The sequence below is a fragment of the Callorhinchus milii genome, unplaced genomic scaffold (assembly GCF_018977255.1).
Source record: "Callorhinchus milii isolate IMCB2004 unplaced genomic scaffold, IMCB_Cmil_1.0 Scaffold1, whole genome shotgun sequence".
NCBI lineage: Eukaryota > Metazoa > Chordata > Chondrichthyes > Chimaeriformes > Callorhinchidae > Callorhinchus > Callorhinchus milii.
The window spans coordinates 135,406,885-135,428,852 of NW_024704742.1; the positions used below are offsets into that span (position 1 = coordinate 135,406,885).

Genomic DNA, 21,968 nt, shown 5'->3' on the forward strand with positions numbered 1-21,968 from the left:
TTACCCAGAAAGGGTGTGCGTAAAGGGGGGGGGGGAGAAATAATTTGCTATTTAATTTTCTACTTGTATATAAATATAGACATGTTAAATGTGGACAAATTTTAAGTCCTTGCAATTGCATTCAAGTCTAGAATAAATACTATGTGTGAAAATGTGCTTTAATATATAGCTAGACATGCAATATATCATTCCTTCACCTTTTCTGTTAGTTTCCCACAGTAAAGCATGTCTGCGTGTTGTGTGTGTGTGTGTGTGTATATTGTATATAATATTTAGAGAAAGATTGGACGCTGTACTGTGATGCTATTATATCATGTCTTCAGAGTGTTAAAATAACTTGCTCAGTGCACCTGTAGGCAGACAGATAGATGCAAGCAGGCAGATTGTACAAGGCTTTGGCCTGATTGATTCAAATGTAATTACAGTACATAAACTCCACGCTTTAAAAGCTTTGATAAGTACCGTTTCTTACCTTTTTGTTTTACAAAAGTGGTTTCGTGGTTACTTGAGAAGAACTCCATAGGAGGTGGAATCTTATTCAGATATATTAAACCCTTTGCTGAATCGATTCTCTCGATTTTTTTGAGACACACACACACACACACACAGACAGCTGCTAGTTGCAAGTAACACTGAGAAGTAAATGTAAATGTCGTTTGGTTTAAATGCGAAGCGTTGAGAATCCCAGAGCAAGGTCTTCAGGTTTTTGCCTGGTGTATTTGAACACACGAGATGAAAATCTTACAAAGGAATTTTTTTTTGTCCCTTTGACGGATTGTACATTGGAGTGGTGTGTTCGCATGAATTTGTTAAAAGTTTGGAATCAATTATCTGTCTTATCTTGTCCAATCTATCTATTTATTTTTCTATCTACTGCTGCTTTGATGCCAGATAATTGAGCTGGATACTGAGATAATATCAGTGAGGTCTGTATTGTAACCAAAGGCATTTCCCTCTCACCACTATACATGACATGTTGGCTGTCAAAATTACAGGAACAATTGCAGCCCCCAACGAATTATTCATCCAAATCATTTAAAAAAAGTATATTTTGTAAAAATAATTTTTTTTCGCGGGTGCAGGATATCTTTTGATTACTATTTCTTTATGTTTTTTTATAAAAAAAAGAGAGGGATCATTTTCGTGCGTGACTAACAGGTAAACTCGAAGCCTGCCTTGAAGGTGGAACATGCAGGCAAGCACTTGAGATAAATTAGCCAGAGTCCATTTGTGGGAAATTCAGTGACTATTAATATGTTACTCCACACGCCTCTGTTTACCTAGCGGTAAATAGGAACCCGGTTGTTGGTCGATTGGTGGATTGCTTTCCACGGGTAATAATCCCTTCAAAACAAAAGAATAAATAATTTGGTCACTCAATCCACGACTGTTTGGTGGGACACTGCTGTGCGCAATTGGCTGCTGCGTTTCACCCACAAAATATACAGTCAATCCACCTTACAACATATTAGTGTGAAGCATTTTTGAGACGCCTCAATGACGTGATAAGGGGCTATATCAAATGCAAGGATTATTATTAATTTTTATTATATTCAGATGGTGACAGGAACTTCAAAGTCTTTTGACCCCTGTCTATCTAACCCCCCGCCCCACCACCCCCACCCCCTCGCATCTCTATTTTGTTCACCACGGTTGTATATACACAAATGCAGCATTATATGTGCGGGGGAGGGAGTGGGATGGCAGACTCTAATGCAGAATTTTATTTAGGCTTTTACATTCGATTTCCTTCAAATCAGCGTCCTATGCATTACAAGTTTTAATTTCTTTCTTCCTCTCTCTCCTTTTCTCACTCTCTCTCCTTTTTGTTTTCTCTCTCATTTTTGTTTTCTTTTTCAATACATTTTTTTAAAAATAACGTCTAAAATAGCACACGCGCGCGCACACAGAATCCTATGTCATGACAGAGGCCTCCTTTGCTTCGGTGATTTAATTACCTGACTGCGGTAATTTGGTTGTGCGTGAGGAAACGTCTTTGCAATTTTATTGTGTCACTCTTGTGTGCAAACATTTTGATTTTTTTTTTGTTGGACAAAAAAAAAGTTTGCAGTCAGCCATCTGTTTGTAGAGCGAGAGAAAGCAAACGAGAGAGAGAGAGAGAGAGAGAGCACCATTTGTTTTTTAAATTTGTGAGACATTTATTCCAAAATCACAAGCCAATTACTTGGCTGTGAGGAACGGAGAGGATATTTGAGGTGCGCACGGGTATAGGGAATGCTGTGTGTGGTTTTTTTTTAACACATATATAAATTCTTATATATATTTGTTAGTCGTTAATATTTCACGAGTCAGCAACGGGTGGGTTGTTGGATAGTCTTTGAGGGCTGTTATCATTGAGTGAGAGCGCGGAATCGCTTGTGTTCAAGTAGAAGAAACCCCGCAGAATGGGAGTGAGACGGAGAGTAACTTGGAGTAACGCTAGGCCAATATGCTTCACCTTGATTGTCTGAGCAGGTCATCTGCAGCTCAAGGGCTGCAATTAATAATTCTTAGGTGCTGCTGATCAGCAGGTCCATCCTGCCACATTTGCCTGTGTTTGGCTTGCAGGCGAAAAACGCTGACGGGAGCAGAGTTTTCTCTCTCGGACAAAATCGAGGCGGGCAGGTGAAGAGAAAAATTCCTGCGTGTAGTGTGGTCCTGCGCTTCGATTGAATTGCATCCCACCCCCTCCGCGCCCACACCCCCCCACCTCTCACCAGCTTCCCCGCGCATGAACGTAATCGGTTTGATCGTGGTTTGTGCCACATTGTCTTTATATTGCCGCTGCAAGAGTCGAAAGCTACCAGCGAATTGTTTTGAAGGAAGAATTAAAAACAAAAGAATATAATTCACACCTGATGACAGACAGACACCTCTTTGGGGAGGGAGGGAGGAAGGGAGGGAGTGGATGAAGTACATCTAAAATATTTCTTTTGTGGGCAGAAGGCTTCCCCCCCCCCCCTCCCCAACCCCTCCCTCTTGTGTGAAATTAAAGTTTCATTAAAATAAATCTGCCTTCCTCTGCATCGGGTGCAAATGTTTTATTTTGGTCTACATTAAATCATGATATTTCTCCCACGACAAACGCGGTCAAATCCGTTTTACAGTACAGCCTGTGAAGCACTTTGAGGCGTCTCGATGACGTGATAAGGCGCTATATCAAATGCTAGGATGACCTTCCCTTTCTTTGCAATAATAACAATAATCCTTGTATTTACCTATATAATGTACAGTCACAACGCTACAATATTCTGTGAAGCGCTCCCACATGAAAGGCGCTGTATCAAGCGTAAAGATTATTATTATTATAATAATTGGCATCTCTCCCCAGACATAGAGTCCTGGAGGTTAGAGCACTCGCCTCGCAAGCAAGAGTTCGATTCCCAGGCAGAACAAAACCTTAGGCAACTTTCCTTACTCCCCACACACACAAACACACACACACACACACGCCTCTGTTTAACCAGCAGTTTGTCAGACCCCGATTGGCGGATCGCTTTCCGGGGGGTAATAATTCCTTCGAAAAAAGAGAAATAATAATAATTTGCTCACTCAATCCACGAGTGCTTGTGCGGGACGCTGCTGTGCGCAAAATTAGGTGCCGTGTTTCGCCCACAAAATCCACAGTCAGTGAAGTGATAAGGTGCTGTATCAGACGCAAGGATTATTATTAGTATTATACTGCAAGAGAACGTTTTAATTTGTCAGCCCGCTGTTGAACCAGCCGTTGCACTTACTGAACAGCGTTCGGAGGGCACGCACCATTTTTTGGGGGGGCTGTAACTCTGCCTTTTGTCACGGGAAGCGAAGCAAATTTACTGCGCTGGGCAACAATAGTGCCCCTTCATAAAGGAGCGGGGGGGGGGGGGGTGGGGTATTTGCCGTGACCTTCGGTGCTAATTTACGGTGAAGAATAAAATTCAGTCACTGACTTCGCGGCTGTCTTGCGGGACTGCGGCCGTGGGCAAAATTGTCTGCCGCGCTCGCCCACGAAAAAAAAAACGCCCATAAAATACACAGCGAATTCACTTTACACTGTATCCTGCGAAGCGCTTTGAGCCATCTCATCCACGCGAGAAAGTGCTGCGTCAAACGCAAGGACTGTTATTACTTACAGCAAACGACGACGACAGCAAATTGGGTTTAGATGGGGCGCCTTTCACGTCAGGAGGACGTCCTTTTCACAACAAACCCCGCGAAGCGCTTTGAGACGTCCTCCTGACGACAAAAGGCTCTGCTCCGTGAGCAAGGATTACTATTTACTGTTATCGTTAACGATTTGAAGGGGGGGGGGGGGGGGAAATGTAAAATTTGTGTACGTTTCTTTTGTTTAGAAGCTCTCTTTCCGCCCAGTTTTTTTTTTTTTTTTTCGCCATTAAAAACCGTCGTCGCCTTTGCATTAAGCAAATTCCATTCGGGAGCGGGTCAGGAAGCTCGGAGCCAGCGTTTTGTTTTGCAGAAAAGGCACGGTTGGAAAACAAAATAAGCTCAGGCGCTCTTATTCCCTTTCCCCCACCCCCCGAATTCTCTGCCCTTTCCACCTACTTTTCCTCCTTCCCACTCCCCCGCGCTCCCCGCCCCTACTTTCCTGCATTTTTCGCTATGATTGCCACGTTCCTCGAACGATAGAGATGTCTGTGCGACTGTGGTAGATTTTCCGGCTGCTCCCTGGCACTGAGTGACGCCTTGTCTTTCGAGTAGAGCTGAATAAAGAAAGGGAGGGGGAGAGAGGAGGTGAAGGAGAGTGATGGGGAAGGGAAACAAATTTAGTTCTTGTTAAGTGACTGAACTTGTTTGCTGTCGAAACGTTGTGGGCTTTTTTTTCTTTTCTCTCCCCCTCTTTCTCTCTCTCTCGCCCTCGGCTCTCCCCCTTCCTCCCCTGCCGCCTCTAATCATTTTTTTTTGGCGCGGGGGTTTCGAGGGAGAGGAGGGGGAATTTGTTCAAAGGAGGGGGAAATTATTTGTACCCACTCGATACGGCTTAATTGCACTTTTGCTGAAGGGTGAATGAATAACAACAAGAAGTTGCATTTAGCCAACAAATCCCCCAAATAAAATTGGTCCCTCGCTCCATGACTGTTGGTGGGACACTGCTGTACGCAGATTGGCTGTCCGCTTTTCACCCACACAGTCACTCTACAGTATATCCTGTGAAGCGCTTTGAGCCGTCTCAACGACATGAAAAGGCGCTATATTAAATGCAAAGATTATTATTATTTATGCAGCGCCCTATAACATGGATAGCATCTCGGAGCGATTAGTAACACGTGAAAGTAGATCCGTGACATTACTGCAACCAAAAAATACACAGATTGACATTTAAACAGTGCCTTTCACGCCGGGAGGCTTGTAACAATCTTGGCTCGGTGCCCGAACTGGGGGTGGGAGCAGAAGGGGGTGGTGCTGGGGGAGGGGGCGAGAGGAGTGGGGAGAGATGACGGAAAACGCAGTCAAAAGAGGAGGGTATTGAGAAGGACCTGGAATGAACTGAGGGAAGATAGCGAGGGAGTCGGACTGATGGCGTTCCGGAGAATGGGGGCAGAGAGGGGAGAGCGGTACTACAGGAGGGGAACCGTTGCAGTTGGGGGGAGAGTGCAGTTAGCAAAAAAGTTGCTGCTAATTTTTTTGGGTCAGCTGGGTGTCTGACACATGCAAAAACCCGTCAACATGCTTAATTAATTGCTGCTTTTTAAAAAAAAAAGTGCAGTCTGAAGTGGAATAGTGCGGTCGATGATGTTGATATGTTTAATTAATATGTTTCCGGACCTCCACTCCCGCCCTATTTTTGTTAACAATTGACTGGAAACATTTCTGCTTTTATTTGTTTTCTGAATTTGTCATCTGGCATTTCTAATTCCCTCCCCAACCAACACACACACCGTCAAATCAGCTGATTGAGGGACATTGCTGCGCGTCAGTTGTCTGCCCGCGCTTCGCCTGCAGAACGGACGCGTGGAAAGGAAAAAGGAGCAAGTTATGTCAAATTTACAATATCAGTTTTACACATCACATTATAAACTTGAACTTTCCAGTAATGTCTACAGTGATCCCCGGTGGCGGAGTTGGATGGCCGGCCAATTTTGTTTTAAATTAAATAATTCCACTTAACATTTTTTTCGTAAGCGATGAAGCTTATTACACACCAGGGAGCTTCTTAATATGTAGCATTAGCTTCTTAAACTGTAATATTATTTATATATATTTTAAGAATATACAACAAATTATATTTATATATTGCCTTTCATGTCAGGAGTATATATATATTGTATATATATATATATATTAGTGCCTTTGGTGGATGTCCAGTATATATACTATGTATATCCTGAATTATATATAAATATATATTTATATTTTGCTCAGCCGAGTGTCTGACACACGCGGAAACCCATCACCGTTGCTTAAGAGTCTCCAAACCAAGCTGAGCAATCTCTGCCTCATGGAAATCCCAGAGATAGATGGTTGGAATGGAATGCGCTCTCTCTCTCTCTCTCTCTCTCTCTCTCTCCCTGGAGGGACACATCCTGTTTATTAATTCCAGAGAGTATTAGGCGCAGGTTGGCAGGAGCCAAGGCTTGTGTGTGTGTGTGTATGTGTGTGTGGAGTGCGGTGTAGGGGGGGGGGATGACCCCAGAGTGTGCGTTGGGGAAGCTGCTGGAGTCTGAAACGTAAAATTTAAGCCGGGTAATTGCAGTGAGTGAAATGTCTCTCTGCCTTTCGGTCTCTTGATTGCTGGTCAAGTTACAAGCGTTGCAGCCCAGGCTGGCAGATTGGGTCATTGGGATTTTTTTTTGTGTGCATCTCAAGTACGGGCTGGGTTGGGGGTGTGCTTATGTGATAGAGAGAAAGAGAGAAAGAGAGTGAGAGAGAGCAAGTGAGCGCAAGTGAGCGTGCATGCGTGCACACGCTCGCACTGCTCTGACATTACTTGCCCGAAGGCGTTTTAACATTCCAGTTTAACACCTAATCACGCAGGCGGGGAAAGAAAACCTTCTCCGAAGGATAATTGTCCCAACATTGAGTCGATTTTGCCAACTTTATCTCCACGTACAAACGCACACCACGTACCCACACACACACACACACACCATAGACACAAACACCACACACACACACACACACACACCAGACACACACGCACCACATACACACCACACGTATAGAAATAGTTGGGAAAATTCCTAACAGTTTTGTGTCTGTAAGTGTTGTGATGAATAGATTTTTGCTATTACAAATGTCTTGTGTGGACAGGGGGTGGGGGCGCCTGGGAGGGTGCAGGGGTGGGGTGGGGGGGGGGGCGGGAAGTGTTGTGCGGGTGGGAGGGAGGGATCTAGCTTGCCCGCCTGCTGGCATTTCAATAAGATGTGCGCCCTGTGTAGGGAAGCCCTTATGCTTGATTCCTGAATTTACCAGTAACAGTGCTCGCCTGTCTTTTGGCTGGTGAGAATGATTCTGTGACAGCTTCTTGGCTAACCCCTGATATTGAGAAAGACCATTAATCATGTCTGCATTCCGTCCGCCTTCCCCCAAACCCCCCCCCCAACCACCTCCAGTCCCCCTGCTTTCTCTTTCGCTCTCTCTTTCTCTCACTTTTTCTCTCTCACTCGCTTTCTCTCTCGCGCTCTCACTCCCTTTCACTCTCTCTCTCTCTCGCTTGCTGTGTCTCTCTTTCTTTCGCTCTTGCTCATTCCTTCTCTTTCGCTCGCTCTTTCGATCGCTCGCTCGCTCTTTCGATCGCTCGCTCGCTCTTTCGATCGCTCGCTCGCTCTTTCGATCGCTCTTTCGCTCACTCTCGCGCTCATGGCGTGTAAAATGGGAAGCAGGGAACAACCGCACGTAGATAACTATACACACTCTCAATAATAATGCCTTATCACGTCACTGAGACGTCTCAAAGCGCTTCACAGGATATACTGTCAAGTGCAGTGACTGTACATTTTGTAGGCGAAACAAAATAATAAACCTAGTAATAATCCTCCCTCTTGTTATAGCGTCTTCACATCGGGAGGACGTCTCAAAGTGCTTTGCAGATTATATTGTAAAGTGTGTGTATGTATGCGTGGAGAGGGGAGCTGGAACGAGCTGTAAAACACACCACACACACATATACACACACAAGCAAGCACGCACAGCTCTTGGTTTTAGTGCATCGACTCCAGTCTGTATTCTCAACGAGTATTTGTGTGAAAGTGGGAGCTCCAAGCTCAACACAGCAAAGATCAGGGGTTCTGTAAAGTAGTTAGTAGGAATTTGCATTCTTTTTCTTCACTGGACCACTCTCTGATTGAATTATAGCACCGAGAGAAAGGGAGATAGTGGGATGGGGGTGTGGAGGGAGAGAACGAGCGAGCGGGGGAGTGAGCAAGGGAGGGCAGAGAGAGTTGAGGGGCAGAGAGAGTTGAGGGGCAGAGAGTGAGAGCGAGAGAGAAAGCGAGGGGATGTGGCGGGGGGGGAGGAGAGCAAGGCGGAGAGTGTCAAAGCAAATGCATGCCTTATTATTGAAACAAACTGATTGGGTAAAAGTAAGGCCAAAACTGCTGTGAAGAATTTGCTGACCACAGTAAACCCCCAGAAAATACACAACCGCCCCACACTTTGCAGGAAATGATAATATAATAATAACAATAATCCTTACATTTGATATAGCGCCTTATCACGTTGTCGAGACGTCTCAAAGCGCTTCACAGAATATACTGTAAAGTGCAGTGACTATATTTGTGGGCGAAATGGGGCAGGCAATTGCACACAGCTGTGTCCCACAAACAGTCGTGGAGGATTGTTGGCCAGGACACCTTGTGCCTCTCACAACAACTGAGCAATGGTGTTAAATATTTCCCTGAGCGCAAATATTTCGATTAAAAATGACATGGTTTATAAATAATAACCAAAACATTTTATTAATCTAATAATATAATATTATATCAGCTTCAGGTGCCCAGCCAGTGCTGTTTAAGTATTGCTTTGGGACATCCTCCTGACGTGAAAGGGGGGCTGATATAAATCAAAATTATATAATTGAGGCATCCTCCCAACAAAATATACAGTCATTACACTTCAAGATAAAATTTGGCACTTTGAGACGTCTTGACGATGTGATAAGTTGCTGTACCAAATGCAAGGATTACTGTGATGATTCTTCATATAAAGTGTAAATTGTATTGTGTGTGTTTATATAGGAAGGTACTAATATATATTGAAATGTCCTGAAGCATAATTGCTGTCGGGTGTAGTGACTGCATGTTTGGATACAAACGGCATGGGTGGTTAGAGGAGACATAGAAGGGACCTCAGTTTAATGTGTTCATCCGAAGAATATGCCTCTAACAATGTAACCCCTTTCCATTGACAAGACAGTCTAGTCTGTGGGCTTGAACCTACAGTCCTCCTTGTGTTTGATAGTGTCAGCGTAGACTTGTGGACTCAGAGTCTTGATGTAGGGGTTGGGGGCCTTCTGACTTGGAGGCGAGATCGCTACCAAATGAGCGAGGCTGACACACAAGGATAAAGCAAGGAGCCATGACATCGAGTGTTGGTTCTATTCTCATTTCAATGGATGAATCTTTTAAATGAGGTTCCCATATATTACGACTGACCTTGTTGGGTCCTGTAGCTCAGTGGTCAGAGCACTCGCCTCGCAAGCGAGGACCCGGGTTCGATTCCTGGGCAGGGCGAAACTTTAGGCAAGTTTCTTTACTCCATACGCCTCTGTTTACCTAGAAGTAAGTAGGAACCCGGTTGTTAGTCGATTGGCGGATCACTATCCTGGAGTAATAATCCCATCAAAAATAAAGCTAAAATAGTAATTCGGTCACTTCAATCCACGACTGTTTGTGGGACACTGCTGTGCGCAATTGGCTGCCGGTTTCGCCCACAAAATATACAGTCAATTCACTTTATGGTATATTCTGTGAAGCATTTTGAGACGTCTCAATGATGTGATAGGGCGCTATATCAAATGCAAGGATTATGGTTATATTATCATTAACTGTTGGACATCCAGAAGATTGGTGTGAAGGCCATTATTTTCATGGCAGATAATGATCCGTTGCCATGTTCGATGCCAACATCATCCGTAACATGGATGGAGTCAGTGAGGAGGAAGTTACTGGTATTGTTGGACTCTGCAACAGAAAATAATCATTCATTGTGAGAGAGAGTGTGTGTGTGTAAAAAAAAACACACGCAGGGTAACAGGACTTTGTGAACACTATGTAGAGTATAAACAGGAGGCATTCTCGCACTCATTTGCACGTGATAGAACTTGCCAAGGGGGGAAAAGATGAAAAAGAGTCCCAAAGGGGGAGTTGGTTTGACTTGTCACTCACCATGTGCAAACAGTGGGGGGGGCAGAAATAAACAAGATAAACAGGATGCCATTACCAGCCCCGATTCCCCAGCGATCATTCCCCAAACTACACAGCAGCGACACGCTCCACTCAGGTCGCAGCTGAACCTGCTGAGTGATGTTCTGGTCCCTGTGACAACAACACCAGGTGCTTTGCAGCCCAGGACCTCAAGGCAGGTCAGAGCAGATCCACAATGCTGATGACCCCTATTGTTATTAAGAGGGTTGGTTTGAACTAATGTGAACCGAACGACTGGGCAAGCGAGGGAGGGTGTCACCGGTTTTGAAAGCCCTTCCTTCAGAAGAGACTTTATGATAAAACATTAAACAGGATTAAGAAAGATTGAGGCAGATTTGGCAAATTGTTGTACAGAGACTTAACTTGGAAGCCATTTTTTCCTCAGTCTCTTATAAGAAACTCAACAACGCAATGCATTTTGTGTGTGTATGTATGTGGCGACCTTTAGACGAGACATTAAAACTGAGGCCCTGTCTTGTTCCTGTCCAGGTGGATGTTAAAGATCTGCACTATTCCGGGGGGCGCGGGGGGAAGAGAAGGGAGTTTCTAACCCGACCGATAATTCCACCAGATAAAATTGGACATTCTCTTCATGGCTGTGTGTGGGACTTTCCTGCGTGCGAATTGGTTGCCGGGTTCGCCTACAAAATACACGAGTCGCCAGATTTTATAGACAAATCCCATGAAACACTTCCGAGGCTATTCTCCCCCTTGTGAAAAGCACTGTGTAAGCGTGCACTGTGTTGTAATTTATGTTGAACGATTCCTATATTAATAAAGAAAAAAACATGTCTCTGAATTGAAGACTCCATTTAAGAGTTTGTCAGATCTCTAGAGGCTTTGAAATAGCAACAGTAATAATAATAACAATAATAAAAATAATAATCCTTGCATTTGATGCAGCGTCTTTCACGTCAGGTGGTCATCTCAAAGCGCTTCACAGGATATAATCTAAAAGTGGAGTGACTGTGTATTTTGCCGGTGAAAGCGGCAGCTAATTTACGTACAGCAATGTCTACAAGCAAAAAATCAAGTGAATGACCAGCTTAGAAAATTGGCAGTCAGGCTTTCTGCCCACACCCATTGGAACTCCCATCTCCCAGTCCCTTCTCCTCGCCCCCTCCCTTGCCTCCTTCAAGGCCCATCTCAAGACCCTCCTCTTCAACCTCCTAACCCCACCACTCCCTGTCCTCCACCCCTCTCCTGTTCCCAACCCAATATATGGGGGGGGAAGAATTTCTACCCAGTAGTTTCCTAACAGTCTGGGGTTACGGTTTGCTTAACCAGTCTATTAACATCAGGAAGGCCCAAGGTAAACCCAGCAGGAGATTCAATTTTCCGCTGGTTATTGCGAGCGTCTGAGATGGCTGCTGGTGTTAAGGGTTTTGTTTGTGCTTCTGTGAACATTTAAGTCCATTAAAAGTGCCAAATAGTGCTACACTCCGCCGTATTTGTTTGGCTAAAGCTGCGTCGAGGAATGATTTAGCTGCAATCACCAGAACATTTGCAACTTTTTATTTTTTTCCCGGGATCGTTTGCAATATGCTTCTCTGGGAGTTATCTCCGGAACAATACATCAGGGACTCGCAAACCTTTCCTCAGGCGGGGAGATGCCATGATGAGGGTTGGGCTGTTTTGTGTGTGCCTATGTGTGTGTGTGTGTGTTTCTGTGTGTGTATGTCTGTGTGTGTTTCTGTGCATTCTTGCCTTTTACTCAACATGCAGTTAGTTTCAAAAATAATTAATAATTTTGTCAACTTCAATCCACGACTGTTTGTGGGACACTGCTGTACACCATTGGCTGCCGCATTTCACCCAGAAAATATACAGTATATTCTGTGAAGCGCTTTGAGATGTCTTGAAGACGTGATAAGGCGCTGTATCAAATGCAAGGATTATTATTATCTTTTTCTCTTCTGTTTCTGTCTGTCTGCATCTTTGTCACTACGTCTGTCTATCTCTATCTCTCTGACTCTCTCGTCTCTATATCTCATTTATCTCTGTGCCTCTTTCACCCCACCCACCCCTCTCTCCCTCTCTCTGTGTGTCTCTCTTTCTGTCTCTTTCTCTTCCTGTCTCTCTTTTGCCCCCTCTGTCTCTCTTTCTGTCTCTTTCGCTCATTCTTTCTCTCTCTCTCTCTGTCTGTCTGTCCCTCACTATCCCTCTGTATGTATCTCACTCATGTGTGACTATATATACATATATACATTATGTATGTGTGTGTATATGTATATATCTCACTATCTCTTTTTCACACTCTGTGTCTCTGTGTCTCTCTTTATATGTCTCTTTCACTCATTTTCACACTCTCTCCTTGTCGCTGTTTCTCTCTTTATATATCTCTTTTTCACACTCTATCTCTGTCTCTCTGTGTCACTGTGTCTCTCTTTATAACTCTCTCACTCTTTTTCACACTCTATCTCTGTCTCTCTGTGTCACTGTGTCTCTCTTTATATCTCTCCTCACTCTTTTTCACACTCTCTCTCTCCTTGTCACTATTTCTCTCTTTATATATCTCTCTTTTTCCACACTCCGTCTCTGTCTCTCTTGTCGCTGGGTTTCTCTTTATATCTCTCACTCTTTTTCACACCCTATCTCTGTCTCTCTTTCCAAAACGCTTGTAAAGTACAAATGTTTATGTATAGTTTTGTTCTTTTTCTCCTCGTTCTCCCTCCCTCCGTGTGGAAGATCTTGAGTCCTGTTCCTGCGGCCTGCTGTTACCCCAGCTGCGATCAGCTTGTTTACTCACTGAGGCAATGGGGGAGCTCGGTGCCTTGGTTAGTTTCAAAGCAAACAAGTTTGCTTTCGGGCAAAAGAGAATTCTTTCCCCCCCGAACGCAGCAAAGTAGAAACAATTTTCTAAAGCTCAAATCCCATGAAAATTCCTGCCTCCAGACTATTCAATCCGTCTCTCCAGGAGCGTACCCTTCCCGCTTTCTCCCTCTTTTTCTCGTGAGGTTTGCGATCGAGGCAGAGCGGGAGGGAGAGGAGAGGAACCTAACGGAAATGATTATCAACTGATAATGGGTGGCGTCTTCAGAATAGAATAGTCTTCAGAATCTATGGGTAAAGCTAACATAAGTCTTATCGGTCCGGACCATAACATTTAGTATGATTTCTGCAAAGACCGAGTTGCGGGCAAACTAGAAGTCGTAGGAAATCCGATTTAGTCGATAATCTACACTGCGCCTGTGTGATTTAACCCACTTCATTTAATGTAAATGCTGCACATGCAACAGCTTGTCAGTGTAGCTGGTAAGTGAACATTCAGCCCCTACGCTTCCTGCAATTCACTGTATCTTCACCGGCAACACACACGCGCCCACACATGCACATACACGCACATTCGGACACGCACACACCACCTCCAAGTTAGATAACATTACGCTATTATCGTTGTCCTTAAGGAGCCCTTGGTCCGTAACACTGTCGCTCCTTTCACTGTTTCTCTTGTCCCAAATGGTTCTTTTTGTTGTTGTTGTTGGGGCTGAATATTTTAGAGCGAAGGGAGGTTGTTTCCATGGCAAGCCCCAAAGTGTTCCGGATTAGAAACGCCTCACCTCCCAGTCAGATGGATGTGGGTTCAAGATCCTCTTTGGAATCCGCATTGTCTCGGCTGATACTCCAGCCCATTGCTGGGGGGAGCCCTGCATTGCTGGGAGTGCCAGTCTTCCGATGAGATAATAATAATCCTTGCATTTGTCATAGCGCCTTATCACGGCATCGAGACGCCTCAAAGCGCTTTACAGAATATCCTGTAAAGTGAAGTGACTGTGTGTTTTGTGGGCGAAACGCGGCAGCCAGTTGCACACAGTGGCGTCTCCACAAACAGTCGTGGGTAGAGTGACCAATTTTTAATAATTTTAATAATTTTTTGATGATGATATGTTAAAACCGAGGTCTACCTCAAAGAGAAAGGAGTTTCTCCGTGTGTCCTGGCCAAGAATCCCCCCCCCCCCCCCACCCCCAAAATAAAGTTGGTCATTCATTCCAGGGTTGTTTGTGGGACGTTACTGCTGCATTTACCTACAAAAATACAAAGCTTTGGGAAGTCTTCACGATGTGAAAGGCGCCGGACCAAATGCAAGGGTTATTATTGTTGTGTTTTTCTTGCCTCGCCAATGTAAGATTTTTTTTGGCAACAGCCGTAAAATCCGAACGAGATCGCTCTGAAGAGGTTTGTTCAAACATCGAGATGGCGGAGATTGTTCCACAGGAAGCGAACAGTCACGTGTGTCTAATAAGGCAAAGCGTAAATGTGAAAACAGTACCACAGCTTCTCCTCACAATCGTGTCGCTCACAAAACACACGGTCACTACACTTCACCCTAAAGTCTCGCAAAGCGCTTTGAGACGTTTTCGAGCACGCTATGAGGCGCTAGGTCCAAAAGCACGGAGATCGAATGCGTTCATGTCTGCATCAAGATTTCCTATTAATAATAAGATTAATAATAATCCTTGCGTTTGATACAGGGCCTTGTCATGTCTTCGAGACGTCTCAAAGTGCCTCACAAAATATACTGCAAAGTAGATTGACTATATTTTGTGGGCGAATTGTCTCTGCATTCTCCTACAGACCCGTGCCCCTCTGGCATTGGTTTAAGGCTCATTCCTCACTCACTTTGTCTGCCTGATGGTGGCTGAGCCTTCGCCCACTCTCCCCTCGCTCACAGGAACTCTCTCTCCCCCATCCATTTGCCTTGATCTTTCATCACCGTGCGGAGTGAGCTAACGGTCCAGACTGACTCTCCAGCAGGATTCTGGAGACGGTGGGGGGTGTTGGCAGGTGGGCAGAGCGTCGCTTTGTCGAAGACACCGTCCTTCGGTTGAGACGTTAAACCGAGGTCCCGTCTGGCTGTTCAGGAGGGTGTTATAGATCCTGTGCCGCTACTCGAAAACAAAGGGCAGTTTCTCTCTCCCGGTTCCTGGCCAACAATCCCTCAAATAAAATCGGTCACTCACTCCAGGGCTGTTTGTGCAACCGTAAAATCCTGTGAAGAGCTTTGAGACGTCTTGAGGGCGTGATAAGGAGCTCTGTCAAGTGCAAGGATTATTAGTAGTAGTAGCAGTATTTTATTAGAACTAAACCATCGAGTGAGCTAACATTTCTACTGTAAGTTGCGTTGCGTTCCTCCCCAAATTCCACCTAATATTTCCTGCAAATGACAAACCATAAAGCCAGTCAGTCGGTCTTGGAAACGTAGAAATTCGTAACGTCGAGAGGGCCGGCAGGAATAGAAATGGGGAACACCAGTTTTGCATCTTGCCTTATTCTGTGGGAAAGGAAATCGAAACTGTGAGTGATGAGCGCACTTTTTGAGCTCACTGTGGGCAGGAAGGGTATGGTTGAGGCTTTTGTGTTGTGTTACCGTTAACTTTGTGGTTTGGGAGCACGAGGTTTTGATTTCGAGATCTCTAGTGTTGATCTCATAAGAGTGGGCGATGTGCTCATCTGAAGCTGAAATGCTTCTCTGGTGATTTTTCTTTCCCGCAATGTCAGCGCCTTGGGACGTCCTCAACAAATGTAATTTGTTGTATTATTATATTATAATAATCCTTGCATTTGATATAGCGCTTTTCACGTCTTCTCGACGTCTCAAAGCGCTTCACAAAATAATAATAATAATAATCCTTGCAATTGATATAGCGCTTTTCACGTCGGGAGGACTTCCCAAAGCGCTTCACAGAACACACTGTAAAGTGAATTGACTGTATATTTGTGGGCGAACGTTGCAGCCAATTGCGCACAGCAATGTCCCACAAGCAGTCGTAGATTGAAAATGACCAATTTATTATTGTTTTTTTTTGTTTTGGAGGGATTATTATCAGGCGCCCGTGTTTGTGTGTGTGTGTGTGTGAGAGAGAGGTGTGCGCACCTCAGCTCTTTTACTGACGCGAATCATTCTTCCCGAGCCTCGTAAGGGCTAAGTCTTTTAAGCGCTCCGAGATTCTGCCCCGCAAAATGGACCACTGTTTAAATGCAAGTCGAGTTTGCAAAGTCAAACTGCCGCAGAAGAGAAACGCGCCAGCGACGCCGAATTCTTTTTAGTACGAAGTTATTTAAAAAAAAAATCGCTGTATTTATATTCAAATCGCTCCTTAAGCTGACAAGTTCGTGAGGGCAGAGCTGCAAGTCAAAGACCTTGTAATTTTACTGGCTAGCCTATAATTAGGTGTGTTTTCAAAGTATAATTTCGAAGGGAAAAATTCACAACATTTGGGAAATTGCTTTTACCGCTCCACTGTGCTGCCGTTAATGGGATAATTTGATTTTTGTGGGAAATCTTATGTTTCAGTAAAAGGTTTTCCTTAAACAGCACCTCCTGTTTGGTTTGTGTGTGCGCGTGTGTGTGTGTGTGTTCTCTCTCTGGTTTGTTTCTGCTCCGTTCATCTCACTCTCTTCGCTTTGTCTCCTGACTCTCCAGAGGCGTGTTCGAGGGAAACCTTTTTGACTGCGCCCTCGTACGCCTTTCCGGGTCTCTCCTCCTATCCTCAGCTCCCAACCCTCATCTCGGGTTCCCATACAACAACACAACAATAAATTGCGTTTATACAGTCTTCTTGGGGGTTGGAGACCAGAGGGTTGGAGAGTAGGGGGGACCGGAGGTGGGAGAGATCGGCCTTGAAGGAGGCGAGAGAGGGGACTCGAGTTGTTGAGGTAATTTTTTGTTCGCCCTCTCAAAAAGGAGTCTAAAGGTTCAATAAAAGTCTAGGGCCCGAGCAGAATTTTGTCCTTCCTTTTCTCTCCCATTCCCCATCCTCCATCTGTATGGAGTCCTGTAGCTCAGTGGTTAGAGCACTCGCTTTGCAAGTGAGAGACCTGCGTTCAATCCCAGGCAGAGGGCGAAACCTTGGGCAAGTTTCCTTACTCCACACAGAGCCTAATAATAATCCCTCCAAAACCAAAAACAATAATAAATTGATCATTTTCAATCCATGACTGTTTGTGGGACATTGCTGTGCGCAATTGGCTGCCGCGTTCGCCCACAAATATACAGTCAATTCACTTTACAGTATATTCTGTGAAGCGCTTTGGGACGTCTAGAAGACGTGAAAGGCGCTATATCAAATCCAAGGATTATTATTATTATTATTATCTCCGCCACCAGCCACCTAGCCAGGCCTGCTCTCAGTGTCCCACAAACAGCCGTGGGTTCTCTGCGAAGTGCAGTGGCTGTATGTGTGTTTGTTTGCAGGCGAGACAAGGCAGCCCAGTTTGCACACGGCAAACTTTCCCCACGCAATTATATGCGGCAGCAACTGAAGCAACTCTCTCAATTGAGAGCTCCTGCAAATTAAGCAGCGACTCAGCCCTGCACATCTAGCTGGTTAAATGCAGTCAATTAGCGGGGAGATTAAGTAAAGGAGAGATCCGAGTTTCTGGAATGCCAGGCGTTAGCGCACGGTTAAAAGCCCAGATTCGTGAAAATGCCATTATCGGGTTTGCTGGTTTGCGACATCACCTCCTTCAGAGACAGCTTGGCGCTTGTTAATTGTAAAAGAACGGGAAAATTGCACACTCGCGCTGCAAGTTGCTGAATATTTTTACGTCACGTGCGGAGTCCTGAAGCATAGTGGCTAGCTCGCTCGCCTCGCAAGCCAGAGGACCCGGGTTCGATTCCCGGGCATGGCGAAACGTTGGGCAAGTTTCCTTACTCCTCACGCCTCTGTTCACCTAACAATAGGTAGGAACCCGGTTGTTAGTCGATTGGATCGCTTTTCAGGCAGGTAATAATCCCCTTTTTTTAAAGAAAATGAGGTCACGTCTGCCTGTTCAGGTGGATGTTAAAGATCCCGTGGCGCTATTCGCAAAGAAAAACGAGTTTCTCTTGGTGTCCTGGCCAACAAATCCCCTAAATAAAATTGGTCACTATGTCTACAACTGTAGTGGGACACTGCTGTGTGCAATTGGCTGCCTATTATGACATTACTCTGGGTTCCCCATTGATCCGGTGCCTGACTTGTGGGGTGTTCTGCCCCCCGCTCTCTTGAACTCAATCCTGGACTTCCTCCCTTCCCAAAACGTAGTCTCTTTGACCGGGCATTTGAGCACTGTTTCTCTCCCAGCTCCCCGTCCCTCTTTGCTTGGGTCCCACCCACACACACATACACAAAGACGCACACACATACACAGCTCGGGTGCTCACCCAGCACTGTGCATTGCAAATTGTATTGTAATAATAATAAATCCTTGCATTTGATACAGCGCCTTATCACGTCTTCGAGACGTTTCAAAACGCTTCTCAGAACATACTGTAAAGTGAATTGATTGTGTGTGTATTTTGTGGGTGAAATGCGGCAGCAAATGGCGCACAGCAGTGTCTCATATACAGTCGTGGATTGAGTGACCAAATTATTAGTANTTTTTTTGAAGGATTATTATTATCCGGAAAAGCGATCTGTCAGTCGACTAACAACCAGTACTTACTGCTGGATAAACAGAGGCGTGTGGATTAAGGAAACTTGCCTAAGATTTTGCCCCAACTGGGAATCAAACCCAGGTCCTCTCGCTTGCGAGGCGAGTGCTCTATTGTATACAGCGTCCTTCATACAGGAAGGCCAACTCAGAGCACAGGAGTAGCAGCACACTGATAAACAACTGTGAGGATGACCTCGAATTTATCAGCCAACATTGCATGGATGAAGTAAAAGAGTGAGGAAAGAGAGAGAGAGAGAGAGAAAACAATATTTTTTTTCAAATTCTCAAAGCTGACCATTGTGAAATGTTTGGGAACGACAATGTGAAAGAAAGCAATAAAGCAAAATATGGTGTGTTTTGTGTGTGTGTGGGTGGGGGTGGGGGGGGAAGGGGGGGGTTGTGGAGGGTGAGTGTGAGGGGGTTGGAGGGGTTAAAACGAGAAATTGACAGAATAATAAAAAAAACATGGTCCATTGGAGGAGTGTGAGACGTTGTGATAAAAGCAATCACATAGGTCACCTAGTGAGTACAGGCGGGGTCATGTTACAGCAAATGTAACCTCAGGCGACAGCCAAGCCATTCAGTGTTGTTATTACAGTTATTTCACACCTAGTATTTCACACGCACACACAGTATACGTAGAGTATATATATATATATATATATAATGCAGGGTGACCATAAAGTCATGATACCATTACAATGTCTAGTAAATCTCTAAAGAAATTATCATATTTTTAGTTTTTTGGGATAATAGGGCAGTTATCTTGAATTTTGGTCTCCCTGTACATGCAACAGACACGTATACAGACGTGTAGATGTGTATACAGATATGTATATCCATGTGTGTATACGCATTATATACACAGAACATGTATACTATCCATGTAAACATATTGTATTCACAAGTACATACATACAACAGAGGTATATGCAAACACATACTGTATACACACATTACATGTCCACAACCAATGTGTATACGTGTAAACTCACACTATATGCGTGTGTATATACGTACACACCAATGTATACTATTTATGTGTAAATGCACAATAGTAAATTACATTTGTATAGCGCCTTTCATGTTAGGAGGACAACCAAGGTACACAATATATATCTAAATAGATATAGATACACAATGCATTTATTATATGGAAACAATAATATAATAAATAATAATCCTTGCATTTGATATTGAGCTTTTCACGTTTTTGAGATGTCTTCACAGAATAAACTAAAGTGAATTGACTGTATATTTCTTGGCGAAATGCGGCAGCCAGTTGCGCACAGCAGCGTCCCACTAACAGTCGTGGATTCTCTTACTGTTTTTTTTTCTTGAGGGATTATTATCAACCGTGTGGTGTAAGAAAACTTGCCCAAGGTATCGCTCTGCCGGGAATCGAACCCAGGTCTCCCGCTTGCGAGGCGAGTCCTCTAAGCACTGAGCTACAGGACTCCACACACTATATACAAAGTATACAACATAAATATATTGTATTGTCTACGTAGACATACACGACTATTTGGTGTACGGTTCTCAGGGATGTAAACTGATTCCGTACAAACATTTTCATTTTGACTCCCAACGGAAAACAAACAAACCCAAAGCCGTGCGAAAGGTGAGTCGTTCCTCATCCTGTTGGAGATGAGGTACAGACCGGCCGCGATCTGATAGAATGGCGGAACAGGCTCGAGGGTTGAATGCCCGACTCCAGTTTTCACGTGACGCACTTTGAGAACGCCCTCCCTACGTGAAAGGCAGTGAACCAAAGGATTGTATCGTTGACTGTTCATGTGGTTGGTGCTTGTGACTTTGCTGGTGCAGATTAGCTTGAGGCATTTAACCTAAATAACCTCAAGTGATCTGCTGTGGGAAGCACTTTTAAGTAAGTGGTTGCAATCCCGGGGTTTCGGAAGCGCCGTTACCGGCTTGGGATCCCAGGAATGGTGCTCCCGAAATCCAGTGCCGGTGCTATTCGCTCCGAGGTAAACACAGGCGTGAGGAGTAAGGAAACTTACCCAACGTTTCGCCCCCGCCCAGCAGTCGAACCTGGGTCCTCTCGTTTGCGAGGCAAGTGCTCGAACCACTGCGCTACAGGACTCCCCCGATGATGGTCAGGGGGTGGGGGCGGGCGGGGGGGAACTGTTGAAAATCCAATGCCTGGTTGTTCCTGTGGTCTGAGTGGTTCTTGGCGACATTTTACAATGTTGAAAGAGAACTAATTTCAGCTCGTTGCCTTGCTCCTCGAGAGGTCTGCAAAGAATAGTAACCTTTACGAGGCTTACCGAAGGGCTTAGGAGGATTACTTCACTGGGCTGCTTGTCAGGTGGAATAGCCGATGCTGTTTCAAACAAATGTAGAGTCTTATTATCCCCGTTTAATCCTGGCTTCAGTCTCCAATTTTACAACCTCTCCACAACCGCCCAACAAAACCTACATCTGTATAAATTGGCTGCTCATCTCATGTCAGCCTTGGCTCAGCCGGTAGCACTCTCACTTCTGAGTCAGAAGGTTGTGGGTTCAGGCCCCCACGTCTGGACTCAGAACTCACGTCATCCTAAGATGACACTATGTACAGCCCTGGGGGGGTGGGGGGTGGGGTGGGTTTGCGTTGCATTGTCTGAGGTTCTGTCCTTCGGATGAGACCTTAAACCGAGGTCCGTTCAGGTGGACGTTAAAGATCTCACGAGGCTATTCGGAAAGCGAAGGGAATATCTCCTTCTGCCGGCAATTCCCCCAAATAAAATGGGCCGTTCACTTTTGTGGGTTGTTGCCGTGTGCAAACGGGCTGCGTTCAACTACAAATAGACAATCACTACACTTTATAGTATATAAATGGGAAACACTTCGAGTCATCTCCCCACGTGAAGTGTTAGGCCCATCGATGTTTATGGAATATCACCATTGCAGGGTTTTGCTGTAAAATGTAGTGACTGTGCATTTTGTAGGTGAACAAGTCAACCAATTTGTGTGCAACATTTGTCCCACAAACATCTGCGAAGTGAATGCACAATTTTACATTGGGGGGGGGGATGCGATCGTCACCCAGTCACACACATTTCACAGTGTATCTGGTGAAGGGCTTTGAGATATCTTGATGACATGATAAGGTGCTATATTAAATCATAAGGGCTTTGAAAATCTCTTTCCCCGCCACTCTAGAAGCGCTGTGGCAACGGTTA

At 44.8% G+C, this 21,968-nt stretch overlaps 1 protein-coding gene across 1 annotated transcript in view; it reads left to right on the forward strand.

The window, feature by feature from the left end:
- LOC103184855 (transcription factor 4) overlaps nt 1–21,968 on the forward strand; it is a gene marked incomplete at its 5' end in the record, with an annotated part of 199,320 nt that overhangs the window by 2,716 nt on the left and 174,636 nt on the right.